Raw genomic sequence first — 22,472 nt, forward strand, 5'->3', positions numbered from 1 at the left:
ATTAGTGAGACAATAAAGATGGAGTTGCTTTTGCCAAGAGCAAATCCACCAAGAGCATTCTGGCTGTTCAGCCCAAAAGTTAACGAAGTACACAATGTGATCACCCCACAAACTGCTGTTTTGGCATGGCTGCTCTGGCAGCGTAGGGAAGAAAAGTATTGTCACTTCTCCCTGATTCCAAGATTCATGGAAAAAAAGGACACCCTCAGATAAAAGGAAGGGTTAATAAGAAAAGCCCCACAACTGTCTTTAACTGACTTTCAGAAACGAAGACCCCAAAACCAAGAGCAACCTGTGTGGTTCCTTGGTTTCATGAAGAATGAAAAAGTTGAACTGAGAAAAGGGAGGGGTGGGCAGACCTCTTGGTGATAATGGGGGGAAGGGGTCTCAGCAAGGTCTGTCTGTCCACAGATTCTCCTCAGCCTCTGGTGTGACGGTCCTTTCCCCACACACCTGTCACCTGAGGGATTTTATAGGGAAACTCAGAAGGGTCCTCCCCAACCTCTAAACAGTTACTGTGTTTGGGGGAGTGTTTCTGGTCCCCTAGTCAATGGCTAACAAGTATGACATTACTTTCCTTGACTAAGCACCATGCCCGAGACCTGCCAGTCAGTCACAAAATGTTGGGGCTTCTTTCTGGCAGCCTTCTGACATCGCTGGACACTCTGACAGATATAAGCAGCTGCCCTGAGTATTATTAAAATGTTGTCACTGACCTTGAGAAAGGGTGTTTAACTTAGTTAACCCTTAAAGACTAAGACCCACACTTACAGCCTCTGCTGTCTCTGTGGGTCTCCCTGTTGACTGGCTGTGTGTATCCTTGGATTTAGCCGTTTCCCTCAAACCAAGAGTTCTCAGCTCTTTCTCCACTCTGTTTTTCAAGGCTACTTAATTCTACCTGAATTTACAGTATCCGTGAGCTACACTCAATTGTACATATCCCAACTTAGAATCTTATTATGGTCTGCAGAATTCTCAGGCTTTTTTTTACATCTTGTTAGAACCCCAGGAACCGTACAAATGGTTAATTGCTCCAGGAGCTGAGTGGGTCCACTGTAACCTTTATTTACACTACTCCACACGTTGGTAACTTTAATTAAAATGAGCAGCAGTATCTCCAGCGACATACTCTCCATTTTGGATTTATTTAGCCAGTGATTAGCTATTGTGGCTTCTTGAATTAATTAGCATCTCTTGAGCTACAGGGAATCAGTGGATTAGTGAAAACTCATGAAAAAGGTCGGAATGCTCTAAATTAAAACCTAACAAACTCTCCTTTGCCCTCTTCACATGCATTGATCTGATTTTGAAAAATTGGGATTTTTTTTTCTCCCTTCATGAGGAGAAGAAAGTTATGGATTTCAAGGCTACACTTCCAAGAGGGTCTAATTTAGAGTTCCTGGTGGGCATTTTAACTTCCTGGCAGCTTTGTACAATGATTGCTGTAACTGAATCATGTGGTCACATCTTGTTGCAAGAGTAGATAAGAAATGGTCGCTGGGTTGGGCAGTAGTGGGCCCAACGTGTCCCTACATGGCCACCGCCCCCAAATAAAGGGGTGAGTACATAAAGAGACAGCCATTTGCGTGAATTTGGCTAGGAAGGTGCCTGATTCCAGAGGGTCGGAGCCACAGCAAATGCTATGGATGGCTATTCCTGCTAACAGCTGCTAAGAGTCTGGAAGGAAAACTTGTGGGACCCACAAGCCTGAGTCGTAACAGCAGAGCCTCTGAGGTTGAGGAGGGGCTGTTGTAATCTCAGCCTTGCTGATCTAGAAGAGTGGAAAGTAAAGGGCCACTGTTAGGGCAACTGGAGTGGCTGTGTGGATGTCCCTCCTGGGTTCTTCCCAAGAGCTCTCCTGTAATACCCAACTGCCTACCCTCTCTTCCCTGGCTGGCCCTGTTCCCAAGGCCCCTTCCACATCATGGTTTCTGCAGGCTGGGATGGGGATCAGGGGAAGGAAGGGAAACTGGCTCTGGGTCAGGTAGAACTGTAATTAGAGAAGGAAACGCAGGCCCATGTGACCAGTCCTACATTTTTCTAGCTGGCTGTTGACTTTTGGATGGGATAAAAATAGCAGATTTAGCCCACTGGCTGGAAGAAAGGACTCTGTGTGTGTGTGTGTGTGTGTGTGTATGTGTGTGTGTGTGTGTGTGTGTGTGTGTGTGTGTATGTGTGTGTCTTTTGTGGGTTTATACTTCACAATTATAGCTTTAAATATAATCAGTTGCCAGACCTCCTATCTTATTTTCTGTGTTTTCTATTGCTTTTCTGGTATTTTAGTTCAGATTTTCCTAAGATTACCAAATGTATGATACTTAGCTGCTGTACTGAATAAATGAGTGAGGAAGATCACAGTTGTGATTTCTTTTATCATTGCTATTAAGACAAGGTCTTGTTAATATAGCAGAAGTTGCCTGGAAATCAAGATCCTCCTGCCTCAGCCTCCTAAATTCTAGGATCGCAGATATATGTCATTATGCCCAGTATGATTTGATTTTGGATTGAAAGTGTATTTATTGGGTTCAAAAATAGTTTTATTTAAAAATAGATATTTTAATGAAATAGTAGGGATTCTATCTTTAAGAAAGTACAGCAGCTTAAATCACCAGACTCGGGAAGAGAGGAGGAGGAGGGAAGGAGGGAGGGAGGGAGGGAGGGAGGGAGAGAGAGAGAGAGAGAGAGAGAGAGAGAGAGAGAGAGATTGATTTGGGTGTTGAATCAGGGTTCCCTAGAGTTACAGAATTTCTATGTCTTGGTCAGTGCTCTGTTGCTTTGACTAAGATCACAGCAACTCTTTTACAGAAAGCATTTAATTGTGGCTGCCTTACAGGTTCAGAGGTTCAGAGGTTCAGTTCATTATCATCATGGCAAGAAGCACGGCAGTGTGCAGGCAGGCACAGTGCTGGAAGAGCCAAGAGTTCTACATTGGATCTGGATCTGCAGGCATCAAGAAAAGAGAGAGACTTTGGCCTTGGCATAGGCTTCTGAAACCTCTAAGCTCATCCCCAGTGACCAACAAAGCCACACCTCTTAATCCTTTCAATTAGTGTCACTCCTTGGTGACCAGCTATTCGAATCTATGAGCCTATGGGGGCCATTCAAACCACCACCAATGTAGACACAGAGACAACACATGTAGCCTGGACTCAAGCTGTCTCACACTAAGGGGCTATCAGAAGCTAGGGGAGAGGCCCACGGGACAATAAATGTCTGCTGTGTAAGTCACTAAGTTTGTGATCTTACTTATAGCAGCCCCAGGAAACAGATATACCCTATGGCTATATGGTTTTAGGGCTGTAAGTGATTTGACAGTACAACAAGGATAGCAATGTTCATCTACCTGCCACAAAGCATAAATGTCAAGGTTAGTCCTGTGTCACACAGCCATAGTGGGGATTCCTCTTTCTACACACACACACACACACACACACACCATAAAGGCTTATGTTAAGTCCTCCCTCTCAAACACACTGCACAATAGTAAAAGTGAGGGATTTCTATAACTGTCAATGATTTGTGGACCTTGAGAGAGGGCTAGGCATTAAGATGTCTTGGCCACATAAACCTCTCTAAGAGGAGCATATTATCATAAAGAGATATGACAAGCTGACATCACCTTGCCCCAAGTACTGAGCACTAGATCACCTTCATTAAGCTGTGTTGGGAAGATAGACCATAGGTCACCATGGTCTCTAGCAATGTAGCCATGGACTAGAGTCATTTAGTGATATCTGCTGTGGGCTTGTTGCTCAGTCTTTGTGGTCATAGAGTTCACATTTCTTTTTAATTGTGACTAAATTTTCTATGTGAAAATCCTTCACAGCGAACCAAAAATATAGCAAACTTCATTTAGCCAAAGAAAGGCAATTTTCTTACATTTAGTAAGTCCTACCAGATTCACGGGAACTAAAATAGAACCCAGTAGATTAATTCAAATGTATCTGTGAGAGAGGTACAAATTATAAGTTTTCTAATAAGCTTCCCCAATCTCATGGTACCAGAGATTGAACCCAGGATCTCGCACAGGTATCTGTTATAACCACTGAACAACACCCCAGGCCTTACAGTAGGCTTCCCTTAGAGCTGACTGTCAGGTACTGTGTGTCTAGCAAGGCAGATACACTTACCTATGTGATTTCATGGATCCTCACTGCTGCTAAACAAGTGGATTTCTGCTCACGTGGACAGCTGAGCTTCCCAACAGTTAAGTGATGGGCTTTTGGCCTCACAGCTGAATCCTAACAGAGCTGGGATTCAAAACCAGGTCTCTGTGGCGTTCCAGTATCTTTTCTGGGGATTAAGATGCTAGAGTGTATATATGTGTGTCCAACACTGACCCTTTTCAAAATTTATTTCGTGTGTGCACCCATGCACATGCTCACATGCTCACATGCTACACATGTGGAGGCCAGAGTTGAGCGTCAGCTGGTTTCCTCTGTTGCTCTCTGACAACAAGACAATGCACGGCCCTGACAACAGAACCTTAGTCGCCACCTCCCCCCAGTTCAGATTTTCCAGCGAGGAGCTACAACATCAAACAGAAGCCAAATGAAGCATGCCAATTTATCGTTGGCGTGAAGAGATGCCTCATCCGCGAGTTTAAGGCAAACTTACCTGAAGACTGCTTTCTCTGTCCTAACAACAAGACCAAAACCAAAATCAACCAAACAAACAACAAAATAAAACCTCTCTTTGCTGGAAAACTCCTTCCTGAGGGGAGATAAAAGAGGCTGATGAGACGAAGCTGGAGGAACTGGGGACATTGACCCAAATCAAGAAGGACAGTGCCATTGTAATGGGCAACTCGTGAGGACGATGCCTGTCATGTGCAGGGTGGTCTGTGCCCAGCCTCTAAGTAACTCATCGCTGACATTGCACATGCAGAAGTGGGCGAGGGAAGGGCTGGGATTGTAATACACCCGAGACTTGCTACTGTTTTCACAGTCACCTGTAGGAGTGAAGAATAAGCACAACTATGAAGTTCTGACCTTGCCCTGTATGTATGAGTTCTGTGCATAAGATAAATTTTAAGTTGCCTGTAAAAAATCCCTTTAAGAAGTTCTCCCTAGTGGCAGTTACCTCCTTAGATTTGGCTGTCCAGGGCAAGCTTAGGCTGAAACGTGTTGTCGCCATTGTTGGCTACAGAATCAAAACTGTATTAAACTAGTGTACTGGCTGGCTTTGTGTGTCATCTTGACACAAGCTGGAGTTAGTTATCACAGAGAAAGGAGCCTCCCTTGAGCAAATGCCTTTACAAGACCCAGCTGTAAGACATTTTCTCAATTAGTGATCAAGGAGGGAGGGCCTAGACCATTGTGGGTGGTGCCATCCCTAGGCTAGTAGTCGAGTTCTATAAGAAAGCAAGGTGGTGCCATCCCTAAGCTAGTAGTCTTGGGTTCTATAAGAAAGCAAGCTGAGCAAGCCAAGCCAGTAAGGAACATCCCTCCATGGCCTCTGCATCAGCTCCTGCTTCCTGACCTGCTTGAGTTCCAGTCCTGACTTCCTTTGGTGATGAACAGCACTGTGGAAGTGTAAGCTGAATTAAACCCTTTCCTCACCGGCTTCTTGGTCATGATGTTTGTGCGGGAATAGAAACCCTGACTAAGACAACTAGTAGTCAGAAGAAGAAAGAATGTGAAGGAGCGTTGCTCTGTCCAGCTGTCGTGTTAGTGGATGCACTGTTCGTGAGTGCGTGTGTGTGTGTGTGTGTGTGTGTGTGTGTGTGTAAGCATGAGTTGTTTGTGTTTATGTATGTCTATGTACACATGCGTTTGTGTCTGTGCATGTGTGTATATGTGTTGTATGTGTATGTGTTTATGTTTGTGTGCTGTATGCATATGCACTGTGTTGGCCAGTTGTGCCTATATTCCCCACCTTCTCTTGGGATTACAAGCGATGCTTTTTCAGAGCTGGGAAATTTAGAGATGAACAGAAGAGACACAGAAGCAGTTTTCACGTATAATCAGGAAGGTGCCACAGGCTTCCTTTAAGCCATTTGACTTAGGCACTGAAGTAACTGTAATTCAATGGGAAGAGTACAGTAAATTATAAGGAACAGCTTTCTGCTTGTGTGTCCAAAGTCATCCTAAGTTCGAATGTTAAAATCTGATATCAGAATTTACCAATGGCTGACAGTGTATGAAAGTCTCCTTCATATGCTGCTTATAAAGCAGTAAGACCCCTGGACACTCTACATGGCACTGTGCTAAGAAGTCCGCGCCATTATAAATTTGCTCAGCAGTAGAATGCATGACCTAGGAATGAGCGCTAAGGTAAACTATGGGCTTTGGGTAATGATGATGGCTGCACTCAGGCTCATCAACTGTAATCAAGTACAGCTCCGGTCAGGGATGCTGTCAGCAGGGGAGGCTCACTGTATGGGAGCAGCAGGCAAGACGGCAGAAAGGACTTTCAAACTTGCTGGGCCCCTGAAAGTGCTAGAACGATAAAGCCTTTAGTAAGATTAAAAAAGAAGGGGTTGGGGATTTAGCTCAGTGGTAGAGCGCTTGCCTAGGAAGCGCAAGGCCCTGGGTTCGATCCCCAGCTCCAAAAAAAAAAAAAAAAAAAAAAAAAAAAAAAGAACCAAAAAAAAAAAAAAGAAAAAAGAAAGCGAGGAGCGGGGGTGGGGGGGAGCTCCATGCTTGTTTCTCGTCTCTAACTGAAACCATATGGGAATTTATTGGGAAAACGGGAGCTGGTGGCGTTCTGTTATTAGAGTATTTATCATACGGTTATGGAAGGGAGTAATTTATGATCCTGGCTAGCAAAGCCAGATCAATACAGAGATAAATGTCCTTGCCACAATAGAATTTATATCATCCACGTGATAATTGACCACCGTGTCATCTGTTCAATCACTCATCTCATTATCTGATGGAGCTGGTGGAAGGCTAATGTGGATGTGATTTATGGGTGCACACCACTGGGAAGCTGTTGGCCCAGCTTACCTGCTACCTGTCCTTGGCAGCATTGGGCATCGTTGTCTACCTCCAGGTGCAGGCGTCCACAGAAAAGGCCAACAACCTTGTCCCACAACGAGCACCTCTTGTTGAATTAGACACGATCTTCTCTTCCCTGTACTTGTGGATCCTAGTCCTTTCTGCCCCAGAGCACAGCAGTCTGCCTAGAGCAGAGTTACTCAAGTAGTTGGCCTAGAGAGAGCATCTGTTGTCACTGATTTTCACTTACGTTCTGTGACATCGTCATCCATATCCCTGCCTGGCAGTGGAAGACACGGCTTAAAACTCAGGACGTGCTACAGTATGGCAAAAGGCAGTCAGAATTATCGATAGGGACCACACGTTGACCAAATGAGGACGAACAGAAAGCTCGTCACTGAGCCATCCGTGCAGGGTTAGTTCCACGACAGGGGGGTTGAAAATGATTCCAGCAGCCCCCTCGGTTCTCTCAGCCTCCGGGGAGCACTCATTGCCTGCAGTATCTGTGATTTGCCTACTGAGGGTTAATCAGTGGGCCTATTATTCAGCAAATTAAAGGCTTGGCTGCCAGAGAGTTCCTTTCAGAAAGGATTAGGGTCTCTGATGAGGCTTTGAAGTAACGGATGGAGTTGTTCTGCTAATGGAGGAGGGCTAAGGACTCCCCAGGCAGCCATGGTGTCTTTATTCAGTCCCTTGCCTAAAAAAGAAAACAATATTTTTTCCTTGCAAAAATGTGATGCTTGCATAAGGCGCTGGATTGACATCCCGGCAGGTGAGGATGCAGGGCACTTCTCTTTGTCCCAAGAGTACGCAGAAGTGCTTCCTGGCTGCAGTGGGTGGCAGTGTCCAGAGGAAGGACCACCTCTCCAAAACATGGCAACGGAAACCAGTGGGATTTTAGAATTTATTCTCCTTTAAAAGGTTTTTGGCTCAGAAGTTGGGCAGGTGACAGGCACAGTCGTGGTGGTCTGCATCCTCAGGACCACTGAGCAAGGAAGCCAATAGCTGTGCAAAGTCCTGATTTGCATAAAACACTGACAACTACCTATTATCTGACAAGACGACCCTCCCCGCCTCCAGGCTTTTCAGCAGCAGCTCGGCTGTTATGGAAACCAGGCTGGTTCATTTCCCCCAATCTCATGTCTCTACCATTCATAATAGCCATGGAGTTGGCAACTGGCCAGAGAAACGTTTAGTCCACGTCCGTGCTCACCAAAAGAGCACGCATTAAAAGGGGAGCGCCGAGTGTGAGTATTGGTACCACCAGGACCACTGCAGCTGCAGGTCATTACTGCTCTCTTTACTGCGCTCCCCACCCCCACTGTGCGTTATATTCTGAAATGCTGGCTGGAGCCTCTGGTGGCAGCATCCTTCATGCTGTCCTCTGACCACATTTTGCAGTGGTGTCCAGCTCTGGTCCTAGCCTAGCCCCCCAACCCCCACCCCCAGCACCCTGACGCCGCCACCCCCTAACTCTCTCCTTTGGAACTCAGTTGTTCCTTTCTTCGATTTGCTTTCTTCCCGTGGGCTTACGTCTTCTGGGAATCTCTCTTGTCCTTTGCAGTGATCAGGATGAGTCTTGGCATCTGCTTTTCTTTGACTCCACTGAAGCTAGCCGTAGAGCATTGCACTCCATAGGTTGGGAACCCAGGGGCTCAAACCCAGTAAGGCTCACCAACTCTCTAGCAGAGTTAGCCTCAGATTAAGACCAGGGAGCTCTGTATTGGCCACTCAGGAGCATATTTTTACTGGATGTTTCCAAGCATCCCCTGGGATTGGAGAGTGCTGTAAGAAACAGACCTATGAACTATGCGGCCATGCGCAGTAGAGGACTGTTGGATTCATTACACCACACGCTCACTCACTACTCGTTTCTGTGGTAAATCAGAAGGGCATTTGCTTTAGTCTCCAATGTTCGTGGTCTCACTGTAGTCCTGGGGGAGCTGGTCTGCTCACAAATCTCGGATTATAAGATATACAGAACAGATGTTTTCCCTTTCACATTGTCTACTAGGAAGCCCACGTCAAATGTATGTCCAGCCTTAACAAAGTCATTTAGCTGCTGTTTTCATTCCGATTTGTCTTATTGAGTTACTCCATTGCTGTATGATCTTTTCCTTGGCTTACATTATTTTTATGTTGCCTTACTGCATGCTACCTTTATATATTTAAGCACACGCTTTGTACTTACATTATTTCTGGAACAAGACAAAGTATTAAAAATCAATTGTGGGCTCTGCTAGGGAGAAGGTAAAGGAACCGATTCAAAACACAGTCTGGTGTTTCTCCAAAAGATAACTCAAAAGTTATCATCATCCAACCCAGGAAATCTACTCCTAGATATATGCCCAAAAGAAATGAAGACGCTCGACAATGTACAAACCACATAAGGAAATATTTCTAACAAGCTGCAGATGGTAGCCCGTGACTGTTCTCCTAGTGCTCAGGAAGTAGAGGCAGAAAAAAAAAATCACAATTAGGGGCTAGCCTGGGCTACATCGTGGACATAGTGGGATCCCATTCTCAAAAGCCAACTAAGTAACCAAGCACATAAACAGCAACATGTATTCCTTATACCATTAGTTAATAATTGTTTAAAAGTGGAAACAACCCAAAGCCTATTCGTGGATAAATGAAGAAAATGTGAGGGGGCCACACAATGGGAGACTGTTTTTAGACAAGGAACATTTGCTGTGGCATGGAAGATCCCGGAAGCATGAAACATGGAGGAAGCCAGCCACGTGTATTACATACATACTTAGGCCTGGAAAACCCATAGAGACTGACAGCACATTAGTAATTTCCCGGGATGGGGGTGGTTTAGGAAAATGGGGTAACTAAGAATGGATAGAGTTTACTTGTGGGGAATGAAAGTCTACCAATTATAGTGATGGCTGTACAACTGGGAACATTCTGAAGACCTTTAGACTGTATGTTTTGGATGATTAAACTGTGTGGTTTATGAGTTATACCTCATTAAAGGTGTAATGGAGCCATTTTTCCTAGGGCCAGGCATGAAGGCAGAGTTAATGTGATCTCTACGAGTTCAAGGCTAGTTCTACTCCTGTGATCTACATAGGAGTTCCAGGTTAGGTAGGGTTGCACAGTGAGAACTATCTCAAACAAATAAGTAGGAAAAAAATATTACAGACAGGGATTAGCAGTTGTATATTCCACAGAGTAGTTTTTGCTAGTTTTCTTACACTTAATTTTTACTTAGTGCCAGAGGTGTCCATTTGACAGTACTGGCTTTTAGCAGGATCTCCACCAGCTTTGGGCTTGTGACTCTCCATGGCATCCGAGTTCCCTGTATGTCATTTGGTCTCATGCCCGTGATCCACTAGACAAGCTCAGTGGTCGTTCAGGAACAGATGCTGAGCCTGAGGAACAACGGGGCCGTCCTGTGCTTGCTGTTGTGCCTTTCACTTTCTGGTCTCCTCTATCCTTGCTAACCTGAATTCTGTGAATGAGAGTAAACAAGGAAGTGTGATCAAGAGACTCAACTGCAAGGAGACAGAAGGAAAGGTGGCCGTGGCCCAGCATGGCGTCAGCTGTGGCTGGGGTGGGTCCCCTGGGAAGAAAGGTGAAGAAGACTAGGGAACTGGTAACAGCAAGGCCTTTGGGAAGGGTTCCTGTGGATGGTGAAGGTAGAAGTTGGATGGTTTTTCTGTCTTCACAGAGATCTATTTGCTGGTCCATCTGTCGAATTTAAGTTTGCTTAAGAATCCATTAGTGGCTACTTCTTCTACATTAACCAGTCTCCATGCACCAGAGATACAGCCACCGTCTTTCTCTTCTTACCGCCTTTGTTCAAGCCGTGTCTTTCCTATAAAGAGACCCGTTCTCACCACTGACTGACCTTCTACCATGTTGTCAGGCTGTTTCCTAAAATGAAGATCTAGCTGCCATCTCCCTGTTAAACTATCCCAGTTGGGCGTGGTAGGGGCAGAAAGCTCTGTAGATCTTCTGGGTCCTGAAGAGGGGTTCCCAGCCAGAGTTTCACTGCCATCTGCCTTGGACGGCAGTGTCCAGATCTACTCCTGACCTTTGCATTTAACATCCAGGGCCTCCACAGGGGACTCCTGAACCCTTCACCTGACTTCCTCCCAGCGCCCACCTGGCCCTTTAAGAACATCACCCTCTCATCTGCTACACTTGTCCCCCCAGCTAGAGCTGTTTACCTCTTTGGGCTTATGGAAGGCCCTAAGCTCTTCGGACTTGAATTAACAATTGCTGACACGTCTGTTCTGCTCCTTGTTTCTAGATTCCGTGAAAGCGAGTGTCTGACCCTAGACACCTCCACTGTCAGCACATGGTGTAGCACCCTTCATGGTAAACACCTACCACACATGCTTATGAATCCCCTGTGATGTCAGCCTCACCCACTTCGTCAGCCAATGCCTATGTGTTGGATTACCCAGGATGCATGTTTTTTACGGAAGCCCCTGCCCCCAGCCTGGGCTTTCCTAGGCAGGCCTTAGCCATGGCTGTGCAGCCGGTTTGCTCATTTATTTCAGGGACTGCTTAAGCATTAGCCACTCCTCACCTTTCTATGTAAAATGCATACAAATGAGAATTATGGATGAAAGTCAGGGCAGAGTGGCAGCAGGAACAGGGGAAAGAATACCATTCAGATGTCCCCAGGCAATTAAGCCCGCACTAAGAAGCCGACCATGACTGTCAAAATGGAAATTGATTTTTTTTTTTAATCAAAGAAATGAGCACGACATTCAAAGACAAGAGTAGTCAAAAACTTGAACTTGAAAACACCAAGGGGTTTTTCTTCTGCTGAATTGTCAGACCCTAAAAGTCCCCCTTTCCTCCAAATGTTGCAAATTCTGTTTGAGGGCATCTGCTATCACACAGAATCCTGTCCCCAATCGTAGGAAAGCATGGAAAGCAGTGAATTAATTACCCACCTGACTAACTCCTTCAGTTAGATCTGTATAATACTGGATCCAATTTAGTTGGGTGGGTGATTGATTAGGAGACAGCAGACTTTGACCACCAAGAAACACACGTTATGGACCGATGTAGAATTCAGGAGCTACAAGTGTGGCCCTAGGGAGATGTAGGGCCTCTTAGGGGCATCAGGCCACAGGGGCTCCTCTGCCATGAGTGCTAGCTTTCTGCTAGGTGAGGACTCAGCGTCCTTTCATTGGGGAATCCGTTTTGGAAACAGAACAATTTTCATCTTGGACATGAACCTTCTCCTGTCTTGATCTCAGATTGAACAGTCTTTAGGACTGTGGGAAACTAAATTCCGTTTATTCTCATTTCTCCATTCGCAAGTATCATTCCAGCAGTGCAGAGTGGATATATACTAGATAAAGAACAAGAGCTCAGTGAATGTGAGTAAAACTTACATATCACTACATAGCTCTAAGAGGGTTAGATTTGTCCTCAGTAGCTGGCTCGACACACACCATTGTTCTAGTATCTTTAAATATGTCATGCTTGGGAGAATAATGGGTTTCATCACTGAATGTGTCATTTAAATGCATCAACAGACTATTTAGAAATTGCTGTGCCTATGTGGGCAAATGTTACCAGAAGGCTTTGACTAGAAAGGCTGATTGACTGATTATATCATCAATGACTATGGAGGGGTTGGAATGTTGCAGGTCTAGCAAGGGCCCAGTTACAAATTAACTTTTTTTTAATTGCTTTTTTTGAGACAGGGTTTCTCTGTGTATCCCTGGCTGTCCTGGAGCTTGCTATGTAGACCAGGCTGATCTTGAACTCAGAGATCCACCCATCTCTGCTTTCTGAGTGCTGGGATTAAAGGCGTGTGCTACCACTGCCCAGCTATCTTGGGTTCTTTAACAGTTGTCATCTCCCTGTATGAGTGACCCAACAGCCTTGTGGCCATCAGTGAAACCTTTTGGAATGCATTAACTTAATAGACCAATAGGTCTCCTCAACCCCAAAGCTAATGTCACTGGATAGCATCTGAGGCCTACAGAAGAGCCCCCTCCCCTCTTCATTGCCTACCTGATGCCTCCCTCAATATATTTGAAAGGCATCTTTTCTGTTTCATTTTTATAAAATGTCATGGAACTACTACCACATTGGAACATAGAATTCAGAGAAACTTGAGTCCGTGTTCTGGGCCACAGCCATTCATATTTGACTTCAGGATAAACCATCTTTTTCTTTTCTTTGAGATGAGAGCCATGACTCTTAAAATTGAATTGGATTATCTTGTCCTGACTCCCATGTTTTCTGTAATCTCTACCTTGTGGAGTTAGCCACTGTATTTATCTCCAGCGCTCCTCATCTCCCTGGCCTGGTGAAGCAAATCTTTAATTTTCACCTCTCAAGGAAGCCATGGTTGGCATCTGATCTTCTGGTTAATTTTGGGGCTCTCTTGCCAATCCCTGCCATTGTAAAGACCCAAGAGGCTTTGGTGAGGGAGCTGTGGGAGACCTTAGCTATGCTGAACAATAATGTTGACAGCTGCTCTACTGTCCCCTGAGAGAGCAGTCCCAGGATCCTGTACTCCGAGGATGATTGCGTCCTCTCTAGCCCTTTGAACTAGAGGTTGGTATTTGAAAACAGACTAAGAACCTCATATGTCAGTTGCTATGGTGATGAAATAAAGTAATGGCTTGTGATTTTTGATGCCCTGACTACATCACATGAGGGGATGACTCAGACAGTAAGGAGCTTTCTGTGCAAGCAGGAGGGCTTAAATTCATATTCCCAGCATCCATGCAAAACTGGGCACAGCGCTACACTCCCATAATCGGAGTGCTAGAGTCATGAAGACAAGAGAACCTTGTCGGCCTGTCGGTCAGCCTAACTGAATAGATGCGCTCCAGATTTGGTGGGTGTGAGAGCATCTAAGGAAGATGCTTGACATTGATCCCCCACATGCAAACACAGGCATGTGCATGTGCACACAGATATGCACATCATATGTAAACACATTCATATCATCTGTAGACTACACAGTAAGCAAAAAATGTCAGTGTAATTGCAAAATGCTTTTCATAAAAACCCAACTACGGTAGTAAAAAGCATGGTAGCTAAGGACCTGGCCTTACTTACTTACAGGTTACTGTCCTGAAAATGGCCTAAGTCCAGAGATACAAAAACTGAGAGACATTTGGGTCAGGGAGATAGTTCAGTGAGTAGAGATACTTGCTCTATTAGCCTGGAGGGCTGCACTCAGTCCCTCCCTAGAACCCAAATAGCGCACACACACTAATAATAATAGATACTAGACTGAACTTATAACACTCCTTTGAGAGCTTCCTTGACTGTCACTACATCCAGTCGAGGACACGCTTGTAATAATACATCCATTACAGAAGGTGGCAGTGTTGTCATCAATAGTTAAGCAGCCACCTCCCTCAGCAGGCCTTTCTATTGCTTTTTCTTGGACGCACTTCTGCTTACTCCTAATTAACACCCCACCCTGCTGCTTGGCCAGCCTGCTATAGGAGGGCTCTTCAGTCTTTAACCTTTCCAGATGGCTCCTCAGACCTCTCCCAGACTGATTCTGTTCTCCATCTATGATACTCTCTCTTATGGGGGGAGGGGCAGCCTATCCTTAGACAAATGGTACTTGAGGATCTAAAATTTTTGTTTGAACATCTCCTGAGCTAAGAACACAGCCAGCTACTAGTCTGGGTTTTTCTAACTATGTAAATAGCTGAGGAATTAGAGCCAGCGGCAAATGAAGGGGTCTCTGCTCTGTCAGGTTTTACTCCAGCCATACCTCTGTGTGTTACCTGTCTACAGGCTGCAGCTCTGCCTTTGTGAGGTCTCTACCCCTGGGTGCTGCTTCTGTGAAAGGAGTGTCTCCAGTGGGAGGTGGATCCCACCCTGTGCTCCCTCGACTTGATGGTTTGGCATCAGACCACCCTGCATGTTTCTTTTCTTACCTCTCTTACCTCGTTTAAGTCATCTATAGAGGAGGAAAGTTGATCTTCATCCCTCGGTCTTGGAGTTGAGGTGATGCAATTTTTTTTCTTTTCATTCCCACAACCTCACCTTGGTCTGGTGCCAACAGCTTTGTCTACCAGTCAGACTATGTGTTGAGAGAAAGAGTTGTTTCTCTTCCTACCTCTTCACTCCCCAGCCAGGGACCTCAGGCAAGATGGCGACTTCCTACAATGCTCTGCTCTTTCAGTCAATGTTCTGTTGCTGTGAAGAGATGCCATGACCAAGGCAACTCTTATAAGATAAAGCATTTAATTGGCTTACAGTTTCAAAGAGTTCATCCATTATCATCATGGTGGGGAACATGGCAGCATACAGGCAAGCATGGTGCTGGAGAAGGAGGTGAGAGTTCTACACCTGGATCTTTAGGTTGCAGGAAGAGAAAAACAAGGGGCCTGGCTTGGGCTCTTAAAGCCTCAAAGACTACCTACAGTAAGGTACTTCCTCCAACAAGGCCACACCCCCTAATCCTTCTCAGGTAGGGCCACTCTCTGTTGACTACTCATTTAATATATGAGTCTGTGGGGACATTCTTACTTAAACCATTGCATCTTCCCTTACTATCTCCTGACTTCTGTACAGACTATTCTCATTACAGGTTTGCTTCAGCAAACACAGAGACTTCCACTCAGATTGATATCAGTTCAGCTGCCTGGCTGAGTTTGCAGCCACGTATCCCATTTACTTGGTTCACCTCTTCACCCCAGGCACGAAGTTAGCATGTCATTCCAGGTCTCAACAGTAGAACCTCAACACATCAATACGATGTGGCTAAATACTCTAGCACAGAGTTGTTCACTAAATTCATATAAGCAATGCCATTCTGCCCCTGACCCCTTCCCGAGACATTAGTCACTTTGGGAAAATGCCTACTGCTGTCGGTCTTGTTTTTCAGAATGGGAATTTTCTTCCAAGTCGGAGCACCATGAGCTCTGCTGCTTAGCCTGTAATTTCCATATCCTCAGGAGATTTTTCTCCTCTTGCCAGTCAGGCTGCTGTGTGACAGCGATAGGAGCCTCATGGCATTAAAGTGAGTCACAGGGTGGGAAATGCTTGGTCGGATCAACAGCAGTTGGGTGTCCTGTACCAATGGGGACACATAATCTAAGTAGCAAGCCTTAAGAAGGCAGCAGACTGTACGAAAGACAAAATATAGACAAAGACATGAGAGGAAATGAAAATCGTGGCTTTTGATGTAGCGTGGCCCCATTGTGTGGAAGAGGATTGCCTTCCTTCTGGTTTTCCTTTTTTCCCAAGCTCATTAGTATTTTCAGTTTTTGCTTTTTCAGCTGCGCTCTCTCTATCAAGTGGGTTTATTCATGGGTAAATCTTGATGGTAAATGGTTCCCCTGTTCAGGCATCCGGGAGTTTGGTCCTGAAATGTCAGGTTACAGGAACAGACAGTGCAGCTGCGTCCTCAAGACATCCCACACACGCCCAACCCCCATGCCTGGCTTCCCAGTGTCAGAACCCAACATTACGTCTTGCTTTTTGCCTGTTTGGGCTTACTGCAAATACCAGCAACAGCCCATGTTTAAGGTGGGGCCACAAATGAATTCCGAGAATTAATCTTCAGCCAAGAAAACATGATGGAAAGCACTAGAATTTCAAATCAGGCACTGAATTGATTTCCTTCAAGGCTGCAGCTTGCTTCATTTTTCTTCTGGTGGATTTTCCTATCATATCCAAACTGTCTACTGTGGCCTTGTAAATCTGGGGCCTCTTACTGTTCAGGCTATAAATACAATTTTTATTATACTTTGCTTTGGGTTTCTCACCACAGAAAAAACATATCTAAACCTACTGTTTTTTTAAAGAGATTAAAAGAGCACAGCAGTGGAAGATTTTACCTGGGATTCAGGATTCAGTTTCCCTAAGGTCAATCCATGCTCAATCTTATTTTTTCCTTAAGTAAAAGATTCTGAGAAGAACTGACTTGGGCCAAGCATTGTCCCAGTTTGAGAAACTGTCTTTGGTGGAAGTAATAACTTATGAATGCCCCAGGTACAGTGACAATTAGGAACTTGCAGATCTTGCCTTGGTCTTCTACGGGGAGGATTCACTTCTGTCCTCATTCTAAAAACACAGCACTTACCAGAGCTTAACAGTAGAACTTCCAAGATAGCATCTGTAGTGTGTGGTCCATCGACAGCAGGAAAACAGGCAAAGAAAGAAAAAATATCTGCAGACAAGTGTGCTTGGAAACATCGACTCCAGCAAAATTAAGTAATTAAAAAAAATCCCAATGTTTATTAAAATAAAACAAAACAAACAAACAAACAAAAACAAAAAACAACATTAGGGGCTGGAGAGATGGCTCAGTGGTTAAGACCACTAACTGCCCTTCCAGAGGTCCTGAGTTCAATTCCCAGCAACCACATGGCAGCTCACAACCATCTGTAATGGGATCCAATGCCCTCTTCTGGTGTGTCCGAAGAAAGCAACAGTGTACTCACATAGAGAAAATAAATAGATAAATCTAAAAACACACAAACCGACTTTAATGTATTCAAACACATCACGAAATCCCAGACTTACTTGTTTTAGAGGATCACCAGTGTTTCCCAAACTCTGTTTACCAGGAAGCCATTTCCTTTTCTTCTTTCAATCTCTCCTCCTCCCCACTTAACAGAGTACCATACATGGCTAGCACTTTACCCAACTTACTTCACACTGGCTGCTGTCCATGTCCCAGGTCAGAGACCCATGCATTTCACATCCTTCTGTAAACCATGCTTAGGAAAATATTCTGTAACTGGACATTGTAATCCTTGACTTAGCAAATAATCTTGAAATGGGTAAGCATATTCAGTTAGTTTCCCATGCTTGTCCTCTGAGTCTGAGGAGAACTCTCTTGTGAGAAGCACACAGAAGGTGTCTGGGGTTCCCGCCCAGTCTGTTAGTCAGTTTCATCTTCATTCACTAACTGTCTGCTTGGAAATTAAGAGCTGAAATTCTTGAGCGTGAAGAGTAGGCCATCCCTATTCAAAATCTTAAGCAATAATGACTCTTCCTTGGTTAGATTTGGTAAAGGAATGAAGGGTAATAATTGCCCATAGGCATAAGATGATTATTAATGTTCTCTATATAGTAATTAATGCTGGAAATTAATACAACAGCAGTTATTCCTTAACCAGCTAGTCCCCCAAATAACCACCCAGAGACCTTTTAATATTTCAAAGCCTAGGCCTTAGCTGGGCAGACGGTCAACCAGCTCATCTGAGCTAACCTGACCACCTAGCACCATGGCAAGGTATACATTTCAGGTTCATAGTCACATCTGCCTCCTCTCATATCTCCTGGCTAAAGGGCCTTCTTCTTCCCAGAGTTCCTTTCTCTCTCCCAGGAAGTCCCACCTTCCACTTCCTGCCCAGCTAATTTGCCATCAGATTTTTATCAAAGCCAATCAGAGAAGGCCTTAGGTAGGTGAGGAAGGACAGAGAGACAACTTCACATAGTATACCTCAACACTTAGGCGTTCAAAAGCAGCAGCTTGAAAGGTGAAAGTGTTCTGACTACACTTCTTATCTAGTGCTGAATTTTTCCCCCATTTAGAAATGCCTTCTGCCTTTTCTCCATCAGCCCAGCTCTTTCTAGTTCCCTCAAGCCTGGTCTAGGTCTTGCTAGCTCCAAGAAGTCTTCCTTGACTGGAGGTTTCTAACAATATACCTCCTGACTATACTACATGGAACATTGTAGCTTGTCATTTATAAAGTAGAAAGTGTTCTTTCCTGGGAGTTCGCCCAGGGCTCATCACGGATGGGCCGACCTCATGCTCTTCCCTTGGAAAATAAGATCAGCATAAAAAATCTTGTCCAGGTTTCAAGGCACATGTCTGTAGTCCTTGTGTTCTGGAAGGTGAGGCTGGAGGATTGAGAGCTTTGAGACTTGGGCTCTATCATGGACCTTAAAAAAAAAAAAAAAAAGACAAGCAAACAAACCCCCCAAAAAAGGAAGTAGGACCTAAGAAGAGGGGTCACTTGGTAAAGTTCCTTACTGAAAGGCATGAGGACCCAAGTTTGAATCTCAGCACAGTGTAAAAGTGGGTACACAGCAAACATCCAGTGCTGAATCAGTGGTGGAATAGGGAAATTGGAGCCTGTCTAGCTAGTCAGTGAGCTCCAGGTTCACTGAGAGATCTGTCTCAAAAAATCAGATGAAGAGCAGCTGAGGAAGACACCTAAGGTTGACCTCCATATACACACACCCCTGTGCATACACGAATATACACATGCATATGCACACACACACACACACACACAGAGACAGACACACACACACAGAGAGAGAGAGAGAGAGAGAGAGAGAGAGAGAGAGAGAGAGAGAGAGAGAGAGAGAATCATGATCCTCATGGCTCTGAAACCCTGTATTCCTGTCTTTGTTTTGTTCCTTTGTGACAGTGTCTCCTTATAGTCCAGGTTGATCCAGAAGTGAATGTCATTCTGAAAATGACCTTGAACTTCTAATCCTCTTGTTCACCCCCCAAGTTCTGGGGTAACAGGCATGCGCAGCCTTGGCCAGGGTTACTTTCCTGTTATTCGTTTTCCCCCTGGGTATATAAGCAAACACCAGTTTTCACAGTTTCCTGTTTCTCTGGTCCTCCCATCTTTCCAATTAAATTTATTATAGATGCTCGAGGATAAATATCATAATTGTTCATGCATTAGTTTATTTCATCTAATTCTGGTGCAGCATAATAGATGTTTGCTGAGCAAACGGAATGAGACGATTCCCCATTATCTAGTAGACAGAGCCTTTGCATCTGTCTGTCAATATCCTAACAATTCCCTTTCAGACTTGTATGTTGCCCCCCTGAGAACAAGATGTGGAGGGGTGTTAAGAATTAAGGCTATGTTCTCAAGGTCTTCTTGTCCTTCCCTCCACCCCCAAATCCTCCCTCTGTGACTGGAAGGCATCCCGCCGTTTAGCATTCCTCCTAGGCATGCTCAGCTTCTTTCCTGTTCATTCCGTGGTGTACAGTCCCCCCACTCCAGTTTCACTGAGAAGACTAACTCATCATCTTCCCTCCCGTGTGTCGTGCCTACCATATCTTATTTGGGTCATCATAGGAACAGATTCATGTGTTACAGCCCTCCTCATCTGATTCTCTTTGGTGCTCATGCATTTTCTCTTTTCACTCTGTGATCTAAAACAAGACCCTCTCCAATAGAGCAGATGAATCCTTCCTTCTCCAGTAGATGCTAACATCGTGTGACAGATAAATATCCTACCCTCAGCTGATTCCCATTCCACTCGGGACATGCTTTCTAAGGTTACCCAAAAGGCTGACTGCAGGTCTCTTCTGAGGCCTCCCCAAACTTCCTCCTGTCCCAAGGAGGAAGGTTACCTGCTCATTGCCCATTTCATGTGCTGTAAAGTTTTTCATGCTGTCACTTAGCCTGCATTTGGCTTTGCCCCTGAGTCTCTGTCGAAGACTTGATAACAGTTACCTGGCAAGGAGAACATCCCCATTTTATCATTTCTTTTCTTCCTCTTAGAAAACAAACAAACAAAAAATGTATTTGTGTGTGATGTGTGTATGCTTGTGTATGTGCGTATAAACTTTCGTGTGTATGTGAGTGTGTGTGTGTGTGTGTGTGTGTGTGTGTGTGTGTGTGTGTGTGTTTTATGTGCATGTGAAGTGCTGGTTGAGGCCAGAAGAGGATGTTGGATCTTCAAGAACTGGAGTAACAGGCAGGATAAACCATCAAACGTGGGTGCTGGAATCAGAACTTGGGTCCTCTGTAAGAACAGTAATCGTTGAGCCCTTGGGTGGATCCTAGACTTAGCCATTCCCTCTGAGGATCCAGGTCTATCTGTCTTCATCAGCCCTCAGGGGACGCATGGCTATTTCATCATAGTGGTTTTTATGTTCCACACGTTGGTCAGTAGGGAAGAGCAACACCAAGATTACTAATCAGATGGCCCTCTTGAGCTCCTTCTGTTTTGGGTAAACAGCGACTCAAATGTGTTTCCCTTTGACAGTAGTCACACGGACACATGAATATACATGGAATCCAGGAAAGATTGCTCATGGGGAGACAACAGCAGTCTTTTGTGAGCCTGTGTGCCTGATTTTGTATTGTTGCTAGGAAAAATTATAGGCTATACAAACCACCCTGGACCTATAAAAGTCAAATGATTGATTTCTCCTCCTGGCAAGGTGGAGGTGGTATTTATAGCCTTGTGGGCATCAGTCTGGAGATATTCAAGGTGCGGCTAGCTTTTCTAGCTGTGAGCTCCGGTTCTAGGAGCCCCCAAGGCATCGCCAATGGACTGACAGGGGAACAGGAATGTTACTGAATATCCTTCAGGACTAGAAGGTGAGGGAAAGTGTTTTGAAGTGATAATTGCAAAGCTAAAAGCTCGCTGTGAATCTGACAACTGGGGATTACTGTGAAAAATTGGGATAAAATGCTCTGTCAAAGGCGCTCAGAGGCTGCTAAACTTTCTATTCCTTGCCAAGGCTTTGGGTTGCTGCTGGCATGCTGCTGTGGGACAAACCACAGCTGCTGATGACATGGGGTGGGCAGAAGGTCACCTGTGCTAATCCTGAGTCTCCCTGTGTTAGCTCGAGACTGAAAGATGTTGCGGCTTCTCCCTCTGATTCAGAGAAGCTACTCAGGATAGAAAGGCGATGGTGATTGGCATGGTTTCATCGGATCCCATTTCACTAGGGATTTCCGTGTGTCAGAGGATGCAGAAACGTGCATTAAGTTTTCTCTTTAGATCAGTCATTGAGTCCAAATGAGAAAGCTGTTCCACTGGTGTGGCTCTAACCAATCTACTTCAGAGGGGTTCAAATAGAACCTGGCTTTTGCCGCTTTGAATGGACTTTCTGTTCCCACTTTGCATAATTCTGCTGCAATTCACCGGAATTATAAGCCAGTCACCTTCAGTTCTGAGGCCTTTTGTCGTCTCAGAAAACATTAGAAACCAGTGGCCGAGCTTCTCTGTTGCTTGTTGGTTCCTTTCTTTTCTTTGGAAGCATCTAAGTACATCCCCCAGCCCTCGCACTCCACCAAATAACAGCATCTCCTATAAGAGAGTTGGTAGAGGTGATATGCCTTAATTCTATAGGCTCCTTCGATAAACTTCCTTCTCTGAAAAAATGCTTTCCTAAGCAGTCTACTTTTCCAATGTTTCAAATATTTCACAGTAAATTTAGGGTAAAAAAGAATGAACTTTTAATATTTACTTAACAGCAGTCTAAAGTAGATTTCTGATGTTTTAACTAATTCAATTCATTGAATTTTTCTATTTTCTGATACATATTTCATGTCTGAATATAATGTAGCTGTCTTCAGACACACCAGAAGAGGGCATCAGATTCCATTACAGATGGTTGTGAGCCACCATGTGGTTGCTGGGATTTGAACTCAGGACCTCTGGAAGAGCAATCAGTGCTCTTAACTGCTGAGCCATCTCTCCAGCCCTCCTGGTACATATTTCAAAGGAAAGCTGCACAGGGCCAATGATCATGTTTATCACCAAGCCTTCTCTCCTCTTTCCTATATTATATTCCTCAAGAAAGAGAATGTCTAATGCTACACTTTAGAATTATCTCTTTAGAATTTTTTT

The 22,472-nt window shown here is 44.7% G+C and overlaps 1 protein-coding gene across 1 annotated transcript in view; it reads left to right on the forward strand.

The window, feature by feature from the left end:
• Myo3b (myosin IIIB) overlaps positions 1-22,472 on the forward strand; it is a 408,256-nt gene that overhangs the window by 162,518 nt on the left and 223,266 nt on the right. The gene's annotated exons all lie outside the window — the stretch shown is intronic.

Source organism: Rattus norvegicus, chromosome 3 (genome assembly GCF_036323735.1).
Source record: "Rattus norvegicus strain BN/NHsdMcwi chromosome 3, GRCr8, whole genome shotgun sequence".
NCBI lineage: Eukaryota > Metazoa > Chordata > Mammalia > Rodentia > Muridae > Rattus > Rattus norvegicus.